The following is a 22436-nucleotide window of genomic DNA, read 5'->3' as shown; positions in this document are numbered from 1 at the left end:
TAAGAATGAGGTTATAACTCCAAAAATGATTGGGAAAGAAGATCCATTCCATCCATTTTCTTAACTGCTTATTCCGCAAAAGGATCGCTGGGGTGCTGGAGCCTATCCCAGCTAGCTTCAGGCAGTAGGCAGGGTACACCCTCAACTGGTTGCCATTCAAATCAGGATACACACAGACGAACAACCATTCACACTCACAATCATCTAAGGACAATTCAGAGCACCCAATTAACGTAACATGCATGTCTTTGAAATGTGAGAGGAAAACTGAGTACCTGGAGAAAACCCACACAGGTATAGAACATGCAAACTCTACCCACTCAGCACTTGGAGGCGGACGTGCTAACCAGTCAGCCACCATGTCGCCTGGGGAAGAACAAAAACTTGAAATTGGATTTTTAAAAGAGCTTCTGAGTCTAGTAAGTTATGAAATGTGATACTATGAGTAACATGGAGCTCCGCACCACTTACTGTTTACATGTTAACATGTTTCACAGTATAAAGACACATTATTGCCTGATATCTTGGAGATTTCCTCAGTGCATTGTCACACATTGGAAGACATTTTTTTTTACTCCATGAATAAACATATTAGTCATAGAATATTGGCCAAGGTTCAAGAAGACAAACATAATTTCAGCAGATTTTCCTGACATGTGACCCACTTGTCAAGACAGTAAGACTTCGTACATCATCAATGACGACATAATTTCCCGAAACTGAATCACGCTTTGATACACGCTTCAGAAATTCCACCCTGGATTTCTCGGCACAGGCTTCGAAACCTCGTCACATTTGGACCCAACACTACCATTAGCATGTCAACGGCTTTTTGCACTGTTTGTTAAGATAGCGCCAAGCTAATTCTTTTATATTTATTTTGAAAATAAACTTTAAAGTAAATTTGGTCATTATTTGCCAAACTGCTACTTACTATGAATTAAGTTGAGCTCACTGCCACCATACAAAGTTTGAATCTCAGTCTTGCTCTAGCAAGTTAAACCAAAAAGAATCTGCAGGATGACGGTTTGTACCTTGAAAACTCATGTCGGGTCATAAGTATCCAGGGGTGAAAGTGGTTAGAATTTCTTGCTGGAACTCCATGACTGACATTTAAGAAACGCAATACGGCACTTGGCACTTCATTCATTTATATAGCGCTTTTCCACCTTACAAGGCCCTCAAAGCGCTTTACATTTTGACTACCCATTCACCTACTGATGACGCAGCATTAGGAGCAATTGGGGGTTCAGTATCTTGCTCAAGAATACTTTCATGTGGTCACAATGGCATGGGATTGAACCCACAACCTGTGGGTTGGGAGACAACCACCATACCACTGAGCCACGCCGCCACCAAATAGTTCGCAATAAAAAAACACAATCCTATTGCCTTATATTGCAATACTATTTGGTTTTGAAATGACTTTTGAAAAATATATTGCAAAATAACGCAAACTGTGTGTGAGAGAACCAGAGATTCCACTTCCGGGTCATTTGCAACAGGCTTGGCTATCATTAACACGTCGATTGTTTTGTTAATTCACTTTTAGTGAATATACGGTATACAGGGTGCTCCAAAATGTTTTGACCCCATTTCGTAGGCCAATAATTTCGACAATTTTCATTGGAATGACCTCAAATTTTCACAGCTTGTGTAGAAACGTTTCAAGTTTTCGTGTGTAACGTTTGGCATTTCTATCTTTTCAGGTTAAGAAATGCCGTTCACTTCAAAAGAAAAGGCATTTTGCATGTTAGAGTATGCTCGGACTCAGTCACCGAAGACAGTGCAGCGTGCCTTCTTCACAAATTTTCTTTTCTGTGTAAATTTAACCAATAAAACTTATGACCTTCAACATAAAGTGTATTTAGTTTCATTATGATCCATGAAGTAGTTTCCGAGATATGGGCATTTAGAATGGGGTCAACCATTTTGGAACACCCTGCACATATATTAATAACATGAATATAATTATGTATTGCAAAACAATGCAATGTTATTATTGGAGGGGAATGAAAGATTTCCACTTCCGCGTCATTGATTTAAGTGTACAGTGGCGCTGGCAGGAGCATGGATGATTGTTTGGAAAGACTTTTACCATCTAGAGATGTCCGAGGTGAGGACATACTTCGCATGCAAAGCGATAAAGTATGAAATAAATATTTAATTAATAAAAGTGAATTAACAAAACAAACATGATTGATTGAGAAAAGACTGCTCAAACCAAAAACAGAGGGCTAAAAATTGTACTATAATTCTTGATCCTTGGGTGAATTTTGACGCAAGCATGATTTTACTCAGACACTGGGGAATTGTTTCAAATTGAAAAAAAAAAAAGAAAAAAGCATAACATCTCCTTTACTTGACACTTTAATAAAGCAATTAAAAAGAGTTCCACCTGCCATCATATGGAAAAAGTGACACGTACTAATTGGACCTGGAGGTATTGCCCTTTCTTTCCGGCAGGTAATGATTACATACAGGGAGAAACATCAGCCTTATTGTCACCTACAAAAATTCCAAACTTGTCCCCATCTCATTAGCGTCGCGTCACCGGTGAACTCTGTGACTTTTCCGTCTCCAGGTGATTTTTTATTTTATTTTTTCTCCTCTAAGGCGGTAGCGTGCAAAGTCAATAGGGCGCATGAATTTGTAATGCCCCCCGGCACCCTCAGGACTGTGATAATGTCAGCCGTTTGATGCCGGAGGGGGCTACTGTGCGATGAATCAAGGAGACGCTGGTGCTGATGAAAAATACATAAGGCCCCGGCAACACATGATCTCTGGCAGGAAGGTCGTAAAATAAATAAAGTTAAAAAATAAATAAATAAATAAAATACCTCGCTGCAGTAAACATTAGCATTTTTCTTTGTGAATATATGTGGTTCAAACATTTTACTTCATGCTGTACAAAGCTATTAAACTATGTTTTATTCATAATGAGGGAATTACTTTTCGTATGACGGGACACTACAAACATTAGAAACAAAGCCAGGGGACACTTACGGAGGTTTCCCGCCATCTGCTTGGGCCAGATGGGGGGTGATGAGGAGGCACACGGAGCAAAGTGTCACCACGTCTGAATAGTTAAAGCACCGTGTGTTGAGAAGCACTGATTTAAAGGATTAGTGGCAGAGTGAATCAGACTTCAGTGCTTCATTAATTGCATACCCTGTAGAGAAAGTAAGTAAATAAATAAATAAAAAGATGTCATGTTAAGGGTGGTCGAGTGGTTAGCACGTCCGCCTCCCAGTTCTGAGGACTCCGGTTCGAGTCCAGGCTCGGACCTTCCTGGGTGGAGTTTGCATGTTCTCCCCGTGCCCGCGTGGGTCTTCTCCGGGTACTCCGGTCTCCTCCCACATTCCAAAGACATGCATGGCGGGTTAATTGGGCGCTCCCAATTGTCCCTAGGTGTGCTTGTGCATGTGGATGGTCATTCGTCTCTGTTTTTTAACTTTATTTATTTTACGATTGGCTGGCAACCAGTCCAGGGTGTCCCCCGCCTACTGCCCATACTACTGAGATAGGCTTCAGCACCCCCGTGACCCTTGTGAGGAATAAGCGGTCAAGAAAATGGATGGATGTGATGTTAATTTGACACACCACAGGGAAGAGTGTTGTTAATGACTGATAAAATTCAATAATTAAAAGATTGCCAAGGATATAAAATGTGGGTTCAAAATGGTGAACAATCACATCGTTGTCTAATGCTGTGGGCGTGTCTGTTGAAAGTGCTGAAACCACACCCCTTCAACTGGTCAACATCAATCATTACCACGACCGTAGAAAGCACTATATATGTGCACTATGAAAACAATGGTAGCTTTCACAAAGGAGTAAAAAAAAAAAAGAATAAAGGGAAAAAAACACCATTCTAAGATTCCAAGTTACTTTCTTGGGGAAAAAATATGTAGTTTTCTTTGCAGTGTAGCCTTATTACTGGTTGGTCGAAAAAGCCCTTTGGTCTTTCCCCCCCTTACTGTAGCGCGTCCACTGAGACCTCCAGCAGCTTCGGGAACTCTTATCCAGCCCGAGCTGAGGCCTTCCCTCCCAGACACAATTACCACTCGAGACAACCTTTACAATGAAGACGGATCGGTTGTGCCGTCTCGCTGCATCGTCACAAAATGGCCTCTTGTATTTATCTGATGGTTGTCACCACCCTCACGATAGCCCCGCGCACTGCTGCCGGTGTTTTGCTTCAATATTGTTGTCCGCTGTAAACAGGTTATCCCAGTGTCAACAACCCAGATATACATCACAGTATGTCGTGCATTTGACTTTTTTATTTATTTATTTATTTAAATAAGCATTTTCCAAATCACGCGGCTCATTTGACAGGACAGTTGCTCATTCTGAGTCATTGGTTCTAAATGTGTGATGTCAAGATACAAACCGATCCAAAATAGGAAGTGGATTTGAATGACAAGCAACCCTGAGCTGAAGGCTATTTACGGTACCACTGACATTTTTGTTCACTGTGAAAATTGCATCCGGCATTTTGACCTCATAGTCACAGCGACCGCTCATCTCCTCCATTTTAATGTTGGCGAAAAAGACTAAGCTAGGAATTCCATCCATTGTGCAAGAAAATTATTCAATTTCACTTTATTTACTACAAACAATGTATCTTTGCTCATTAGTTTATTTTCACAGCTTAATCTACCTACAACAGAATAGCTTTGCGTTCAATAAACAGGCATATATTTCACACCAAATGTGAGTAAAACAACATTATTATTATTATTTGTGGTATACAGACCTTGATATATGAGTGTCCTGACTTATGAGTTTTTCTAATGTTTTTTTTTTTTTAATGAGAAAAATCGCATTCTGTAATACAGTATACTTAAAAATATCATGATGACATATTTAAATAGAATGTACAGTGGCATGAAAAAGTATCTGAACCTTTTGGAATTTCTCACATTTCTGCCTAAAATCACCATCAAACGTGATCTGATCTTTGTCAAAATCACACAGATGAAACAACAGTGTCTGCTTTAACTAAAACCACCCAAACATTTACAGGTTTTCATATTTTAACAAGGATAGCATGCAAACAATGACAGAAGGGGGGAAGAATAAGTAACTGAATCATCACATTTAATATTTTGTGGCCCCCCTTTGGCAGCAATAAGTTCAACCAGACGCTTCCTGTAGCTGCAGATCAGTCTGGCACATCGATCAGGACTGATCTTGGCCCATTCTTCTTTACAAAACTGCTGTAGTTCAGTCAGATTCCTGGGATGTCTGGCATGAATCGCTGTCTTGAGGTCATGCCACAGCATCTCAATGGGGTTCAAGTCTGGACTTTGACTTGGCCACTCCAGAACGTGTATTTTCTTCTTCTGAAACCATTTTGAAGTCGATTTGCTTCTGTGTTTTGGATCATTGTCTTGTTGCAGCATCCATCCTCTTTTTAGCTTCAACTGTCTGACAGACGGCCTCAGGTTTTCCTGCAAAACATCCTGATAAACTTTTGAATTCATTTTTCCATGAATGATTTCAAGTTGTCCAGGCCCTGAGGAAGCAAAACAGCCCCAAACCATGATGCACCCTCCACCATGCTTCGCGGTGGGGATGAGGTGTTGATGTTGGTGAGCCGTTCCATTTTTCCTCCACACATGACGATGTGTGTTCCTCCCAAACAATTCAACTTTGGCTTCATCAGTCCACAAAATATTTTGCCAAAACTTCTGTGGCGTGCCCAAGTGCCTTTTTGCGAACATTAAACGAGCCACAATGTTTTTTTTAGACAGCAGTGGCTTCCTCCGTGGAGTCCTCCCATGAACACCATTCTTGGCCAATGTTTTACATATAGTTGATGCATGCACAGCGATATTGGACTGTGCCAGTGATCTCTGTAAGTCTTTAGCAGACACTCTAGGGTTATTTTTTACCTCTTTGAGTGGTCTGCGCTGAACTCTTGGCGTCATCTTTGGTGGGCGGCCACTCCTTGGGAGAGAAGCAACAGTGCCAAACTCTCTCCATTTGTACACAACTTCGCTGACTGTCGATTGATGAACATCCAGACTTTTAGAGATGGTTTTGTATCCTTTGCCAGTTTTATACAAACCAACAATTCTTGATAGCAGGTCTTCCGACAGCTCTTTTGAGCGAGTCATGGTGCACATCAGACAATGCTTCTCATCAAGACAATTCTAACCAGGTGTGTGTTTTATAGTGGGCAGGGAAGCTTTAAGCCACTCATCAGTGATTGGGCACACACCTGACTTAAATTGTTTGGTAAAAATTGGTTTCAATTGCTCTTTAAGTATCCTTAGGCAGAGGGTTCAGTTACTTATTCCTCCCCCTTCTGTCATTGTTTGCATGCTATCCTTGTTAAAATATGAAAACCTGTAAATGTTTGGGTGGTTTTAGTTAAAGCAGACACTGTTGTTTCATCTGTGTGATTTTGACAAAGATCAGATCACGTTTGATGGTGATTTTAGGCAGAAATGTGAGAAATTCCAAAAGGTTCAGATACTTTTTCATGCCACTGTATATATATATATATATATATATATATATATATATATATATATATATATATATATATAGTTACTTACATTTCTGATTTTAAAAAAAAGAAAATAAGAAAAAGATTTGCAGACCAATAGCAGTAGCCTGTGTGCCTATGGAGTTTCCCATTGTGTCGTTAGCTTTAAGGCAGTGGAAGCTATGTGGTTGTTTCAAATACATTCCATGATCTTCAGTGTAACAGTAACTTTTATTGTGGTAAAAATCACCTTTTTTGAAGAATACTTATTATTTTTTCCAAACTGCTGCTCATTGTGTGAAGTCAGTTGAGTCACTTGCCATCATACAGCACTTGTATCTCAAGTTTGCACTTTCATGAAAGCATAAATTGGCCGATCGAAAGCTTGTGTCTTGAAAAACAAGTCGTTGGGTTAGTCATTTCCCAAGGCACCACTGCTTATAAAAAAAAAAAATTAAGATCAGATTAGAAACGGACAACATTCAGGTAGTGGCGTGTGGTCTTAAAAGATATTAATGCGGCGCTTGCCCAAGCCCCTTCAAAATAAAATCATTGGAAATATTTCTGTCAGTGTCCTCTTAAATACAATACCATAGTTCAACTGTTTTGGTAAATAATATTTAATATTAAAATTAACAATAAAAAATACCCCCAAATGTTTCAGCGCTCGCCCTTACGGGCGCTCGCATTTTTCTCAGTCCAGCATGCCCACTTGAAAAGGTCACCGCTCGCCACTGCATTCAGGGTATATATTTCGAGTATGAGATGCTAACGTTAACAGTCTGCATTTTTACCTTCTTGTCAAACAGCACAAAGTAACACAGTAGTCAAAGAACATCCAAACCTTTCTTTCATATCCAGTCATTTCCCTCCAAATGTTCAAATGTTTCACCTTTGTGGTACTCCCTGTATTGGACATCATCATCTGTTCCCAGCATGAGTGCAAAAGTTGATTTCCCGGTCCAGTCTTCAGCGTTGCAGTTACGGCCCGAGTGCCTTCCCTGTCATATTAGGGAAGGGGAAATACTGCCGTGAAATGGCGCCACTCTTGCTTTCACACATTCACCACAAAGACGTCAATCTCGCGCTTGCTTCACACCACCTGACAGCAAATTATGTGGCCGCCTCGCCGCCCCCAAGAAAGGCCCGGAAAACGGCTGAATTATGCCGGAAAAATGTCATCGTTCAAACGGACGGCGGGCGCCCAGATCACGGGTGAAGGGTACTTAGCGGTAATGACTCACAATGGCCATGTTGAAAAGCTGTCAAGCGTTTTCCCGGTGGTCTCCTGAGAGTTTGTTCCGCTAGCTCAGGTGTGCGCCGTGTGACGGGTGGAAACGAGGAAGCGGCTCACCCACGGGAAAAACTCCGTTGATTACCCGCCGTACTCGCACAGATGAGACACTTTGAGGTGATGTGTCAGCCCACACTTGTTGGCTGGCAAATTACTTTTCTTTTTGTTAGCACCACCGGGAAACATATCCTGCCGTCACGTTTCCACTGAGCAGTAATGTCAGGTCAGTACAGGATGCGTTTCTGCCAAAATTGAGGTGCACCCCTCAAAAAAGAAAGAAAAAAAAAATCAATATGTTAGTATGAATTGAAAAAAATAAAAATAAAACAAAACATGTTCCAGACATATTTTGAGATGAAACCTTTTGTTTGGAAAACACACATCATTTTCTATTTCTTCAACAAAAACAATATTAAAAGTATGACTTGGCAGAGAAAATACAGCTGCAAAAGGTGGAACAGAAAGGACTTGAAGGGAGGGAAAAAAAATTCAATGTGTGGCTCGGGACTTCTGGCTGACATTGACACTTCAGAGTGCGTCATTGTTGGCTACGAGTGCACACATGGCGCAGAAAGAAGGAAGAGGAGCGATGGGTGAAATATTTTTAAAGTTTGATGTGACTGAGGCTTTGTGCCCCCTCGCTAATAGAGTGCCTCGTTGTCGCATTGTGGTAATCCCACGACGATCCGCTGTGTTATTCAGGCAACCGGAAGCTTTTTGTGGATATATTTTCACAGTTCAAATATTGAGGGATGTAAAAAGGTGTTGTACTTGATTGACAGTTGAGCAGGGGGTGGTTTCAGTGCATTCAGAGGACACGCCCACAACATTCGAGAGTGGTGACAGTGGCTTGATTTATCACTTTTTAGAAGTATGATTTTACATCCTTGCAATTTTGTAATCATTCAAATTTGGAAGTTTTGTCAACATCACTCCTGCAGTAGAATGAAGAATTGGTTTAGCAGCATGTAGTCATATTTTCAAATTCTTGTTTTTTTTTTAAACATTGATTGGGGTGTGTGGGCGTGTGTGTGTGGGTGTGTGTGCAACAGCAACAGGTGGATACACCTGTCTTATTGTTCTGTCTCTGCCAGCTAATGGAAGAGCATATAATTATTCTGCCTGTTACTAAACACACAAAAAATAAAGATATATTTGTCATTTATTAATACCGGTAATGATTTTCTGACAAATGAAGTGAAATTGGCTAAATTCTTGCAGCACTCCTACTAATCTGTCATGGCATACCAGGATGCACACTAGTTGGGAATCACTAATCTAGGGCATTACTCGAGCCAGAAGCTCGAAAAAGATGTTGGCATGCAGTAATAGAAGTTTTCTGTCTGGAGACTTTCCAAACGCATGAGTTGAATCTCAGAGGAACTCCAACATACAACTCGGCAAACACGACAAAGGGCACCAGTCGGTTAAGTCATTAGTGGTCCCTTTCATCACTTCAATCATTTGACAAAATTACAAATGAAAACCATGCTTCCATTTACATCTCCAAAGTGGCATTGTTGCCTCCGGCGAGTAAACACAATACGCAAATGAGCTTCACTATAGTGTATAAACATGCATCAATACATTCTTTTATGTACAGTGCATCCACAAAGTATTAATGATATAATGACTTTATACTTTCCTCAATATACTACACACAATTCACCATAATGACATTAAAAAAAGTTATTTAGCTTTTTTTTTTTCTTCCCTCAAATGTATTACAAAAAAATGCTAAGAAATCCCATATATACTACAAGTATTATAACCTTTGCTGAGTACTTTGTTGATGACCTTTGGTAGCAATTATGGCCTCAAGTCTTTTTGAGTGTGATGCCACAAGCTTAGCACACTTAGCTTTAGGTAGTTTTGCCCATTCCTACGGTTTGTATCAAGTGCCATCAGGTTGGATGGGGACAAGTGGCAACAAGTGGACATGATGGATGATCAGAGTTTAGGACAAATTTGAGGAAAGGAATTGTGAAAAGCATTTCACAAAATGATAGATTTAGTGTGTATTTTTGGGCATGGGTTCACTGACTTCTTTTGTTGGTCTACTTGTTATGAAAACATGAAATTTGAGAGGCAGGTGGACTTGTTGGCGATACCCCATACCATGTTCAATCCTCTACAGACTTTGTCAACAATGGATGTAAAGCTGAGACCGGCTACAGTTGAAACTATCCTATCTTTCGACGTCACATCGCTGTTCGTGCGGTCATTGATGTAGTCAGCGAATCCCTACAACAATGCTCCGGCCCATCCAGATAAAGTACTTTTCCTCTGTCCCCTCCCCAGGCACTTCAGGTGTGTTCCAGGGTTCTGTCCTGGGGTCCCAACTGTTCATCTACCTTCTGCCATGGCCTGGGTTGCAAGCGCCAGAGTTCATGACCTGAGATCGACCTGTTATGTGTCTGTTTAGGTACTGATGTAACAAGTGTCTGTTTACAAAATGTGATGTTCGTGATGTCAACCTTTAATCCTTTAGGTGATGCCTGGACCTATGTGATGTCGTTCTTTAGTCCTTTACAATTCACTGTCTGTGGGTGCAGTCTGGGAATTGTGTGTGGTTTGCCGGATTATTGTCCAACTGTCCTGTGCATAGCGTCTCTGAGTTTCTGCCTCTCGATGTGAATAAATGGAGAAAATCTTATTTGTGTCTGCATTTGGGATCCAAACCTTTCAGTACACGACACCTTCTCCCCCTTGGCACTATTTCCTATAAATTTAATATTCTCTTTCACTCCGCGGATGACACCAAGCTCTTCCTCGCCTGTACACCCAATGTCTCACTTCCACCCTCTTCCCTTACCTCCTGCGTATCAGATATTAACTCCTGGGTCTCATATAATTTAAGGAAATTAACTCATTGACTGCCATTGACGGAAAAAGATGTCAAATAATGCATTTTTGCTGGGCTGGCAGTGAATGTGTTAAACACAATGTGCCAATATATTTTGTGATTATATTGCAGCATCCTTTTTTCCTTTTTTCTTTTTTTAAGGTAAATTTTGCTTAAAAATCCGTCAATTTTGGTTACATCTCATCTTAACTCATTGACTTCCATTGACGGAAAAAAGACGTCAAATAAGGCATTTTTGCTGGGCTGGCAGTGAATGTGTTAAATGACAAGAAAAGCAAAATTCTCATAATTGGCACCAAATCAATGATCCAAAGTTGATAGCTTTACCATCCCAGTAGATCACTCCTTAGTCACCCACTTCCCTTCAGGTTAAGTCTGGGAGGGTGTCAGCTTACTTCCACCTAAGCAACATCAATAGTGTCCGCCCAGGAACTTGACTGGCTCCCGGTCAAACAAAGGATCCACCTTCACACTCCTGTGTTACATCTCCAAGGCCATTCACAAAATCACCCCTCCATATTTATCTGACCTCCTCCATATAGCCACTGTCTCCTCTCCTCTTCCGCCAATCTAACTGCAACCTTTGCTCGTCTCTGTACCATAGGGAGCAGACCTTTACGCCACTCTGCAAACCAGCTGTGGAACTCTCTACCACCTGACCTCGGCAACCCAGACTCTCATTACATTCAAACCCAAAGTCGAAACTTATCTTTTCAGTATCGTGAACACCATCACTGCCCTTTTATTTATTTTGGTTCTATTTTATCTGCTTGATTTACAGTGTCTTGAAGGTCTTGCAAGACACAAAGAAAACATGACTATTCTTAATATTATTAAAGCCCCAGTGTGTAGCTCACGAGCGCCATCTATCGGTCAAACAAGAGAATGCAATGATTTTAAGCACACGAACTACGGTGTCCCAGAGAGACCACACTTCGCCAGCCTACCACCGAAATTCACCAGAACAGAAGCGCAAATGTGATGACGTAAGTGAATTGCATTTGTTGAGACATACTGTACAGATCCCGAAATGTGTGATGTAGTCATTTAATTTCAGAATTAATATTTTTGTGGCATTGTTAGGAAATACTGTACGTCAGCTAATGCTAATGGCTACCCAGATAGCAAAAGATGTTTATTCAACGTTGAATTAGGGTTAAAATGGATGATTTTTGGTTACGGTTGAAGATTGATTGGTCAATCAACATTGATTCAACAGCATTATGTTAACATTGAAGTTTGTGTTTAAAAGATAACATTGAATCAACGTTGTATTTTGGTTGAATTAAAACGTTTGAAAGGTCAATGTTTAATTAACGTTGAATCTATGTTTGCCCTTCTCGTTTTTTTTCCCCTTCAGCTGAGAAATTGACTAGGAGAGGGGGAGGGGAAGTATTTTGGGGACAGGTTGGTGGGTGGGGGGTGTTAGAGTCTTTAAACATTTATAATAAATATAAAACATAAAGCTAACTACTTTGCGGATTTCATTTATTGCGGGTATTTTTTGGTACCTAACCCCAGCGGAAAACGAGGGAACACTGTATTTGCAAAACTTGTAAATTATTTGAATGTACTCGAAACACCTGGCATTTCCACCAAATAAACTGTACACGTTAGAGTTTCTAGTTTGTGCATTTCAGCCCAGTCATCAAAAATATGTGCCCACATCCGGCATAAGTCCGGCACAGGTGGCATTCAGTCGACACTGGCATAAGGCATGTGGGCCGAACATGGCCCAGGAGCAGCAAAGGTGGCACTGGCTTGACTCTGGCAAACAGGATGTGGGCCAGTTGCTGTGTGACGCATCTGGCCCAGCTATCAATTTACAACTCTGAGCCACATATGTATAGCCAGTCTTGTCCCACTCTTAAATGCAGTTTCAGATTTATTTATTTTTTCTACACACATTTTTTTACACATACTTATTTGCATAACAGATGTTAAGAAGAATTTTAATACATCATCACACAGACATTTCAATATGTTTCTGGTCAAACAATCAAAGTTTGTGTGTGAATTCTGTGAACGAACTTTCATGAAGCTTCCAGAGAGAAGTTCTTCGAACGTGCGTTCACCATTTCTTTGTAGCGATTCAAGGGTAAGTATTTAATTTTCCTATGTTTTACATTTGATATTTTATGGCTTCATATTGACACAACTACTGAATTGACTTCACAGACATTGGTGTGTGCGTGCGTGCGTGTGTGGTTATCTAAATTTTCCCGTTAATAGTTTCAATGCCATAATATTTAGTTAGGTGCACTCACTGGCTGATCAGAGAAAATCTCATTTTATCTGACCAGTTTTGTTTCAACCTGCAACGCATAAACTTTAAGTCTAACAATTCTAAAATAAAAACAACTATGAATATTCATATGAAAGAGATAATTATTTACATTTAGTGGAAATCTGATTCAGAGGTAAAGCTTTTAGGGGGCAATATTGTAATGAAGCTATTTTATTGAGACGCAACTCTGCGAGTATAATCATATAAAAAGGTACCAAATTATCACTAGCACCAAATATTACATTGTTCTGGGATAATATTCAGCTTGTATTGTAAAATATGCAGAGCTTGAATTATGTATTTTTTATAGTGCTGTGTGATATGTACATTGTGTGCATAATATTATATTAAAAAAATACAAAAGAGGAATGACTTATGCGTTACACACATTTCCCAGGTTATGTTTTAAAAATCTATTATATATCTCATACAATTTTAATTTCATCGAGTTGATTTAAATATCTACTGTACTTTCTAACGTTATTGGATCGCTGTTCCACAGTACGCCACCAGATGGCGGGACATGCTACTAACCAGACTGACACACACAGTCATACACAGCGTAGAAGAAGAAGAATTTCAAATTGCCGACAGCCGTGCTAAGAGCGGGAATCCAAACGTCGACGTTCTGTGTTTCAGGTCGGTAAAAGTTACATTAAATAAAACAAATATGTATCACCATGTCCATTGTCAGTTGGGTCGCTAAGCATATTGGTCTTTAGATGTGGTTTTAGTGAAGAAATTGTTTCGAATGATCCTAAACGTTGAAGCTAAGTTGCTAATTCCGACGGCCTCTTAACAATGAGAGTTACTACAAGCCTATCTGTGTGCTATGTTGCTGATATGCTAGTAAGCTAACGAACTGCACTGAAGCGCTACAGGAGCGTTTACATGAAGAATGTATCTTTTTTCAGTCGTTTTTAACAGGCTGGTTTAACAGTTGAAGATAGAACATTGAATAGCGTTTTCTTTTAGGTTTAGTTTTTAAAGTAAATTAAGTCCACTTGTATAGTAATGTAAGGTTTATCTGTAATTTGTTTAACTTCTGTATATAACTTAATTCATCACGAAATCTAGTCGAATCATGCTTCAGGATATTTATTTGTTGAGGGAAGTAAAAGTATTTTTTAGTAATTACTAATTATTGAGCCTATAATGAACACATATTTTTCACACTGTAATAAAACAAAGGTGTAAATGTTGTACTTTGTTGCTTTTAATATCATTTGTTGTCTGTTGATGTACAGGTTACTTGTGCTGTTTTGACGAGTCACATGGCGTACAGGTGGTGCCAGCGTCTTCGAAACCAGATGGCTAATTAGTAATTTACTACTTATTCAAACTAAGACGGCATGTTGTACCTTGGCCAGAGCTTGGTGAACCTCTTTGGTAAGTAAACAAGTGAACAAACACTCAAAATATTCATTTCTAAGAATCTGAAGAAAGCTTAGGTGAACTACCTTTCACCACATCCAAATGTTGAAATTAGTGACAGAGAATATAACTTGGCACAGGTTTAATGGGGAAGGATAACATGCAGAGGTCTGTCTTACCTATAAGGAGGAAGAGGGCAAAGTGCAATTTTTTTTAAGGTAATGTTGGTATGTTTTCAGAATTCATAATATAAGATAACATAATAATTAATAGAATATCGGTTGTGCTCAGGTTTCAGGCTCTGAGTGTTTCTTCAAAATGTTCTGTCCACAAAATCCATTCTGAGGAGTAGCGCAAGACAGGTAAATGATTCTGCGCACTGTACTACATGATTGTGATGATATTATTGCGGTAACACATTGCTGACTTGTACAGTAAGTTTGAAACTTACATGCTGTGTTGTTGATATTGTTTAGGTGCACAACTCACTTTTTCAAGACTACAAACACAATTACAGCTCTACAACAGGTACCTAGACCCATTGTTAATTTAACTTGTGAGTAATAATAACTACTATGATTATGAAAGAACACAATCACATTGTGAAAAAAAATGTTGAACAGGGTCTTCTGTTTGTTTCAGGCAACCCTTTTTGCGGTGCTTGGGGACCAACCGGAAGAAAGGGAAATACTGTATTCGTAGTTGGTAAGTTTTTCAAAGGTCACTGTTGTAGAACCAAATCATCATAAATCTTAGCACACTTTTTTTATTTTATTTTTATTTTTTTACCAATTTGTAAGGCATAATTATGGAGGACCAAAACTGCCAAAATTCAAAATAAATAAATGCCTAAATAAATAAATGACTAAATAAATAAGTAAATTACTAAAAGTGAAAGTAAAAACGGATGAAAAATATACAATTCAAAAATGAAATACAAATGTATTATTTTTATTTTCAGTTTTAGTCATTTAGTTATTTAGTTAGTCATCTGGGGGGTGGAGAGGGGGTGATGTATATGAATATTGCAAAATTTAGTAAAGGCTATGTAATTTACTTAAAAGTAAAATCTTCAGGCATCGGGAGAATTCTATCAACAAAAGTTGAGTGCAAAAATTAAATTAATAATAATAATAATGTCGTCTCTCATAGATTAATCACCTGGCTGTCGTTGAAGGCACCAATTTGGACAACCTAATCAGACGGATGATGGCAACTGTGATGACAAATGCCCTGGGCTGTTAAATGAATACAACTGGGCAGGGAAGCAAGACAAGTGTTGCATTGGCAAGAAGGCATTCAAGGAGACAGTGATGCAAGACTGTATGTTTGGTGAGTTATCGCCTATGTAAACTACTTATTACAACACAGAGTTGTTTTTGAGCAGAATGTTCTGAGCTGCTTTCTTTTGTTGTGTAAAATCACTCAACCTGGGGTATGGAGTCAGAATCCTTCCAATACCCGAAACCTCGTAATAAGGGTTTGACTCGCCGAAAACATTTTTGTATAACTGAAAAATTGTTTTGAATTGTCCAAAAATATTTTTGAATGACTGAAAATTCCCAGAAAAAGCTTTAAAAAAAAAAAAACACTAAGAAAAGACACATTTTAAAAGTGCGGCTCCACATAGACATTATTTATCTATTAATTAGAGAATGGTCAATTCCGAAATCAATGAAAAAAAAAAACACATCATTGATACTTCACAAAAACAGCAATTAGTATATGTATCTTTGTCTTTTCATTAATATATTGCAGTCAAGATGGACTCCATCAGGCCAGGGCTCTACACTAACTTTTCCACTACTAGCACTGGTGCGAGTAACATTTTTGGTTGCTCGCACAGCACAGGATTTAGTCGCACCATTATTTGTGGAGGTGCAGCATGACCTGGCTTAGGCATACGCAACTCGATATATTTGCAAAATATTTTATTGGAACACAAGGTTTGCCTGCAACAGCAGTGGCTATCAAAACAAGTCAATCATTTCTAATAAATTATGTCAACATTATTTTCTTTAGCTCAGTAAAAATCAGTATTTTTTTTTTCTTCACCGCTACTCCCCTTACCTTTTCATCTTTATGCTGTCCTCGCTCCGAAGCTTCTAAATTTCACCAGCTAGACAGCGAGTTAACGACGTTCCAAATAACCAGACTTCATTTTTCTTTTGTGCTATTAATTTGAACAATGGCCTCTGACCATTACCCTCTTTAAGTCGTAGTAAAACTAGAAAATAAAATAAACAATGTACATAACTATACACGACACACTTTCATGCTAGTAGCTAGTTACATTGCACATTCAACATTCTGTAATTGTCCTAATTAACTAAAATAAATCTACAGTGGTTTTTATATTGACATCGCATGTATTTACCAACATTGTCAAATTCAACAAAAAAGTGTTACTTAATACTTACTGATAGTTACTGTAACAACAGAACAGCTTTTTTTCTAAAACAATAAATTGTATTGGATACTAACTCTCTTCTCTTTTGTAATCTTGTCTTTCAGTTGCTGCTCGACAGCTTGACCGTACACTGACTCAGCAGGACTTTGGTGTTACTGTCAAGCATTGGCTGCGTTTTGCTCATGAGTGTAACGGTGGCATCCCAAGCAATGCTAGTGCCTTGGACGCAACTGCGAACGCAAGTCAAATTTAGTGTGTCTTTTTATGGACTGACGTACAGTCAAAGTGAAATGGTTACCGCTTTATACACTGATGTTCCTACAGTTCATTTCATGTTTATTTCATTCCTTTGTCAAGAAAAAGAATAATACAATAAAAACAAACATTATTTGAGGCAGAAACCAAACGGTTGTTATTTTCTTTGCCTCCATTCTCCCCAGAATTCAGTTACAAAGTACTGTGTTTTGATTTCTAATAAATGTTTGAATATTAAACATATTTTCTGTCCTAAGATTTTCATACATATGGGGAAGTATGGTTAAGGAAATCAACAAGCTAATAATACATCCAAGTAAGTTGTAAGACATCTGCAGAAACACTAGGTGAAAAACATACGATAACTTTTTTTTTTTCTAGTGGACTAACCCAATATTTTTTGTTAGTTTAAAAAAGTAGTTCTATATTAATGTGCATGCTAATAGTAATAATAATAATGTACATTTAGATGTAAATTCCAATGTAAATGATGATTAACTTAAAACATTTATTCCTCACATTAATTCACTATAAAAATGCATGTAGGTTCTGATTTAGATGATAGTTGAAACGACATTGATATTGTGTGATATATGGTTACAAAGCAAACGTTGACTCAACATTTTATCAACCTTGCACTTTCTGTATAATTTAAATGTTAGAATTCAATGTAAAATCAACCAAAGATACATGTAGATTCTGATTTAGATGATAGTTGAAACGACATTGATATTGTGTGATATATGGTTACAAAGCAAACGTTGACTCAACATTTTATCAACCTTGCACTTTCTGTATAATTTAAATGTTAGAATTCAATGTAAAATCAACCAAAGATACATGTAGATTCTGATTTAGATGATGGTTGAAACGACATTGATATTGTGTGATTTATGGTTGAAAAGCAAACGTTGACTCAACATTTTATCAACCCTGCGCTTTCTGTTTAATTTAAACGTTAGAATTCAATGTAAAATCAACCAAAGATGCATGTAGATTCTCATTTAGATTATGGTTGAAACGACATTGATATTGAGTGATATATGGTTGGAAAGCAAACGTTGACTCAACATTTTATCAACCTTGCGCTTTCTGTATAATTTAAACGTTAGATCTCAACGTAGATTCAACACTTAAGCCGAACTATATTTCAACGTTGATTCAACCACATTTTGCTATCTGGGTATCTATGTTCACATTTGTTAGTGCAACTAAACCATGCAACAGAGAACACACAGTTATGTTATATGTTTTATAGACATTTGGACCATCTCAACGAGGGCGTGGAGGGGGCGAGGGAGACGACGAGGAAAGAGAACGCGGTGTCATGTAACGTACAATTATGTCAGCATTGAAAAATAATCCATTCGAGCATGCATGTGAATGGCTCAAAACATACCTTTGCTTGGAATATGTGGTATTTAGATTACATCGTTTGCTGATATGTTTAGTATATCGTACAAAATAATGGTGTGAACTGAACTACACAGATGCAACTCAGACTCGTGTCTTGTTGCTACTAACCACTCAGAAAAGTGCTGCTTACAAAAACATTTGAAACCTTTTACTCAGATATCGATTTGTCACCATGTTGAACAATTTTACCTAATAAATATCACTAAGCAACTTAATTAGTTTTGATTGAAGATACAACAGCTTCCTTGTACTTCGATGTGCAGGAATTTACATGGCTTTCACAAATAGTCTTGCTCATGTAATAATGTACTTCATTGGCTCAGTGACTTTCAGTTCATTGTTTGGTACCTCATCTGACATACAATTGTTACCTTCTTGCAGAGACTCGTACAGGAAATGACCATGGGGGAACATGAAGATATCCAAGTCCAGCTGATAGACTGACACCAAGAAATACTTTTTGACACATTGCTGACACATCAGCACCACCATGATTTCCTGTACCTGGATCCCAGACTGCAGCACCTTGGTGACTTGTGGCAAATAAGTGACACTTTCCCAGATCCTCGAGGACAATACAAAGTTTTTTTTACCTGGCATATAATTAGTCCATGTCTGACACTTGTTGTTGTAGTTTGTATAACTTGTATATTGTTGTTGTGTGTTAATTTGTACATTTTGAATAACTAAAAAATACTATTTCCTTTGCCGTCAACATGCAGTGTTCATTCGACACCTAACCTAACACTATTTTACATGACCAGAAATGTAAAACATCAAAAGCCTGGAGAATTATTATAAATGCTTGCAATGACAAGGAATTCTTCATTGGCCAATGAACGTAAGGTACAGTACATGAAAGTGAATAAATGAAATAAAGAAAAATAAAAGTCTACATGAAATGAACATATTAACTAAAAAAAAAAGAAAAAATGCTGTTAGAGTATAATGAGCTACATGAATTGCAGTTGTTCCAGAAATTTGCCGCAGCCCTTCCGCAAGGATAGACCTATTTTCTATTTTTGCCGGACGCCGCAGCGGTAGGCCTCCGGCAAATGGCAAGCTAGCACAAAACACATCGAGCGGGACAGGAAGACCGACGCAGTTTCAAAATAAATTTCCGGTTACCTTTGAAGATAAAACACTCGCCAGCTCCTATTTCGCAAGCATGCTAGCAAAACGTGATGTGGCCGTAGACGGGCCTGGAGTTAATGTGCGAGGTGCTCATTCACGGTTTAGACACCAGCGAACATGGACGAGGAGAGGTTTATATTGGAGGTAGAAAGCCACAAAATAATAAAAGTCCACCTCTCTTTTTGCTTCTCTGTTGAGCACAGACTTTGTGTGTTTGTCGTTGTTTTTAATGCCACATGATCGCGCGCGGTCACGCGAGACACGGCGGGAAGTGGTCGGCGACGGAGCTGCCGGACCGCAGCTATGCGGAGCCGGTGTGGATTGGCCAAAAAATTGACGCGTCCGGAGCACGCAGTCAAGACGCACCGCACCGCAGCCGCACCGCACACGCAACCGGTGTAAATCCCGGGTAAGGAGGTTGTGCAAAACAACGAAGACATGGCTATCCGCCATTGTTGTTGACAGACTGGCGGTTCGTGCACAGTCACGGGAGAAGTAGCTGTCCTGCTATGGTGTCCATATTGGAATGTACAGGGTGTGTTTCAAAATCTTTCCACTCCGCAGCCCATTTCCAAAAGTTATCGGTTTCAAGCTCCGAAACCACGCCGCCATGTGGACGGACTGCCCAAACGGTAAGAAACTTGTGCGGATACACTGAAGTGGGCTTTTGTGTGAACGGGGCCTCGATAAACACTGACTGATTACACAACTAGGGACACCTGGACAAGACAAGACACACGCAGCTGAGGGAACTGATTGGCTGAGACAAAGGGGAGGGAAGATGAGCACAGGTGGACGTGATAACACTTGATGAGACAAAGGTTAGACACAAGGAAAACATAACATCATGACAAACAAAAGGAAAAAAAAGACAACAAACACGAGCAAAACCAACCAAGGTTTGACTGTATTATCCCCAAGCCTGATAGCGTAATTGCCGGACTATAAGCCGCGACTTTTTTCCCACACGCTTTCAACCCTGCGGCTTATGCAATGAAGCGGCTAATATATGAATTTTTCAACCTGAACCGTAACAAGCATTTGTAGTCATAAAATTAATTGAATTAACACTGGAAGTGAGAGAATATTTGATCTTTTTCTCTTTCTGTGTGGGAGGATTTCCCATCGACAAATTGATTTATTTTCACATTGATATCTTTGGGGATCTATTTTGTACTGTGAACGAGCCCATTGGCGGAAGGATACATGAAAAGAAGGGGGGAAATTCTGCCATTAAGTTAAAGCATGCATGTTCAGTGAGCATGTGTCCTCTTTTTGTTTTGTTTTTTCTTTTTTGCTTGTTTTAGAGCTTAACGAGACACTTAAAGTTAATTGTTTAATTGACACTGATATGCGAAGAAGACGTGATCAGCGAGCGTGGGGAGGGAGAGAGAGAGAGGGGGACGGTGACGTTCGACGAGGAAGGAACTTCGATTTCCGAAGAGCGCACGTCAACGAGACTGACTGACAATGAGACGGAGCCTGGTGTGTTTGATGGAGAACTTGCCCAGTTCGTTTTGGATACAGAAGACGAGGACTTTGAGGGATTTGTGATTGATCAAAAGCAACGTGAGTACATTGTTATTACTCTCTGCCTTTTTAAAAACTTGCGCTAGCATGTGCTAGCGTATGTTTTAGCATACTGCTAATGGCATGCTACCATGTGTAGCGTCGCTGGGAGCTTGGAGGCGCTCCCAGCATGCTTTGTGGCACTGGCGATTGAAGTTCTGTGATAATTATTCCACTAGTTAGTGGTCTAGTTGTTGTATTGGTTTTGGTAGTGCTTTCTAGTTTGTTGCTACATGGTGATTTAATTTTGCCGTGACACCGTGATTGTACAGGACATGGGGACGAATGACTTGCCTGCATTCTGCAAGTTGAAAGTGGGTAAGCGAGAGCTTCTGCTTACAATAACGAAAGTGGTCCTCACTTACATAGTACCGTCTTTCTTTGTAAATATCTTATTTTCAATGTGGGCACATGCGGCTTATAGTCAGGTGCGGCTTAGCCTATGTATGGAAATGTAGTGGGTGCGTCTTATAATCCGGTGCGCTTTATAGTCCAGAAATTATGGTAATTCAAACTGAGACAAGTCCCAAAACATTTTTCAATTTGGACTCGCATGACTGGTGCCTACCTCGTGCTTGCAAGCCTCACCTACACATTCAACGGTGTACACATTCAACGGTGAAATGTGCACTGAGCTGTGCAAAGTCAAGTGTGGCTAGAGGCCATCCTTTTATGACAACACCCAATCTCGTCTGATCTTGGAAAAAGCCGTAACAGTTTATGAGCTACAAATAGTGACTGAATAATGAGCATCCCTGCGATATGCCTACTTCTTTTCTTTCAAAAAGGTCATTGCTAAATGACCCTAAACTTTTCAGTGGTTGTACATGCTACAAATATATTGGTTTGAAAAAAAAATACCCAATGTTGCTAACCAGGGTGATGTCGACACGCAGTTAAGCGCACAAACGGAGCCGAATAGAGCACACCGGTGTTTTAAAGGTGTTTGAAGGTGGAGAGCTGACAAGTAAGGCGATATGTGTACCCCATCTCCAATCCGTCTCGCAACATGTCAAATCAATGGCTGCTACTTAATGCCGCCCCACGCGCCGCTTGTCAAGAGCAGCATGTGTCACGGGGGACGCGCCTGGGAAACAGCAGTTAGACCATATCGACGCGCCCGACACAAAAAGGTCACGGGGAGTGCGAGTCATACAGATTCAGTCCATCCGAGAGACTTTTTGTTTTACAAGGGAGCGTTGTCCTCCGACACGCCGAGAGCTCCTACAACAAAAGAAAGAGAAGCGGCTACAAAGTGAGCACAAAAGACCTCGTCATGATTTATTTATGAACCAGACTTGTTTTTCATTTTCTTACTTTGCTCACTAT

The 22436-nt window shown here is 39.5% G+C and overlaps 1 long non-coding RNA gene across 2 annotated transcripts; it reads left to right on the top strand.

The window, feature by feature from the left end:
* Positions 1–14466: 14466 nt before the first annotated feature.
* LOC144019571 (uncharacterized) lies at positions 14467–17139 on the top strand. 2 transcript variants are annotated; one of them, XR_013283715.1, is made up of 6 exons: positions 14467–14541; positions 14615–14685; positions 14800–14851; positions 14966–15028; positions 15476–15655; positions 16838–17139. It is a non-coding gene; the product is annotated as an uncharacterized LOC144019571 (long non-coding RNA). The 2 variants fall into 2 exon arrangements; XR_013283713.1 differs by lacking the exon at positions 14467–14541 and having other exon boundaries at positions 14542–14685.
* The last annotated feature ends 5297 nt before the right edge of the window (positions 17140–22436 follow it).

This window comes from Festucalex cinctus, chromosome 1, assembly GCF_051991245.1.
Source record: "Festucalex cinctus isolate MCC-2025b chromosome 1, RoL_Fcin_1.0, whole genome shotgun sequence".
Taxonomy (NCBI): domain Eukaryota; kingdom Metazoa; phylum Chordata; class Actinopteri; order Syngnathiformes; family Syngnathidae; genus Festucalex; species Festucalex cinctus.
The sequence above is the reverse complement of the archived record's forward strand: the minus strand, read 5'-3'. Positions and strand labels throughout refer to the sequence as shown.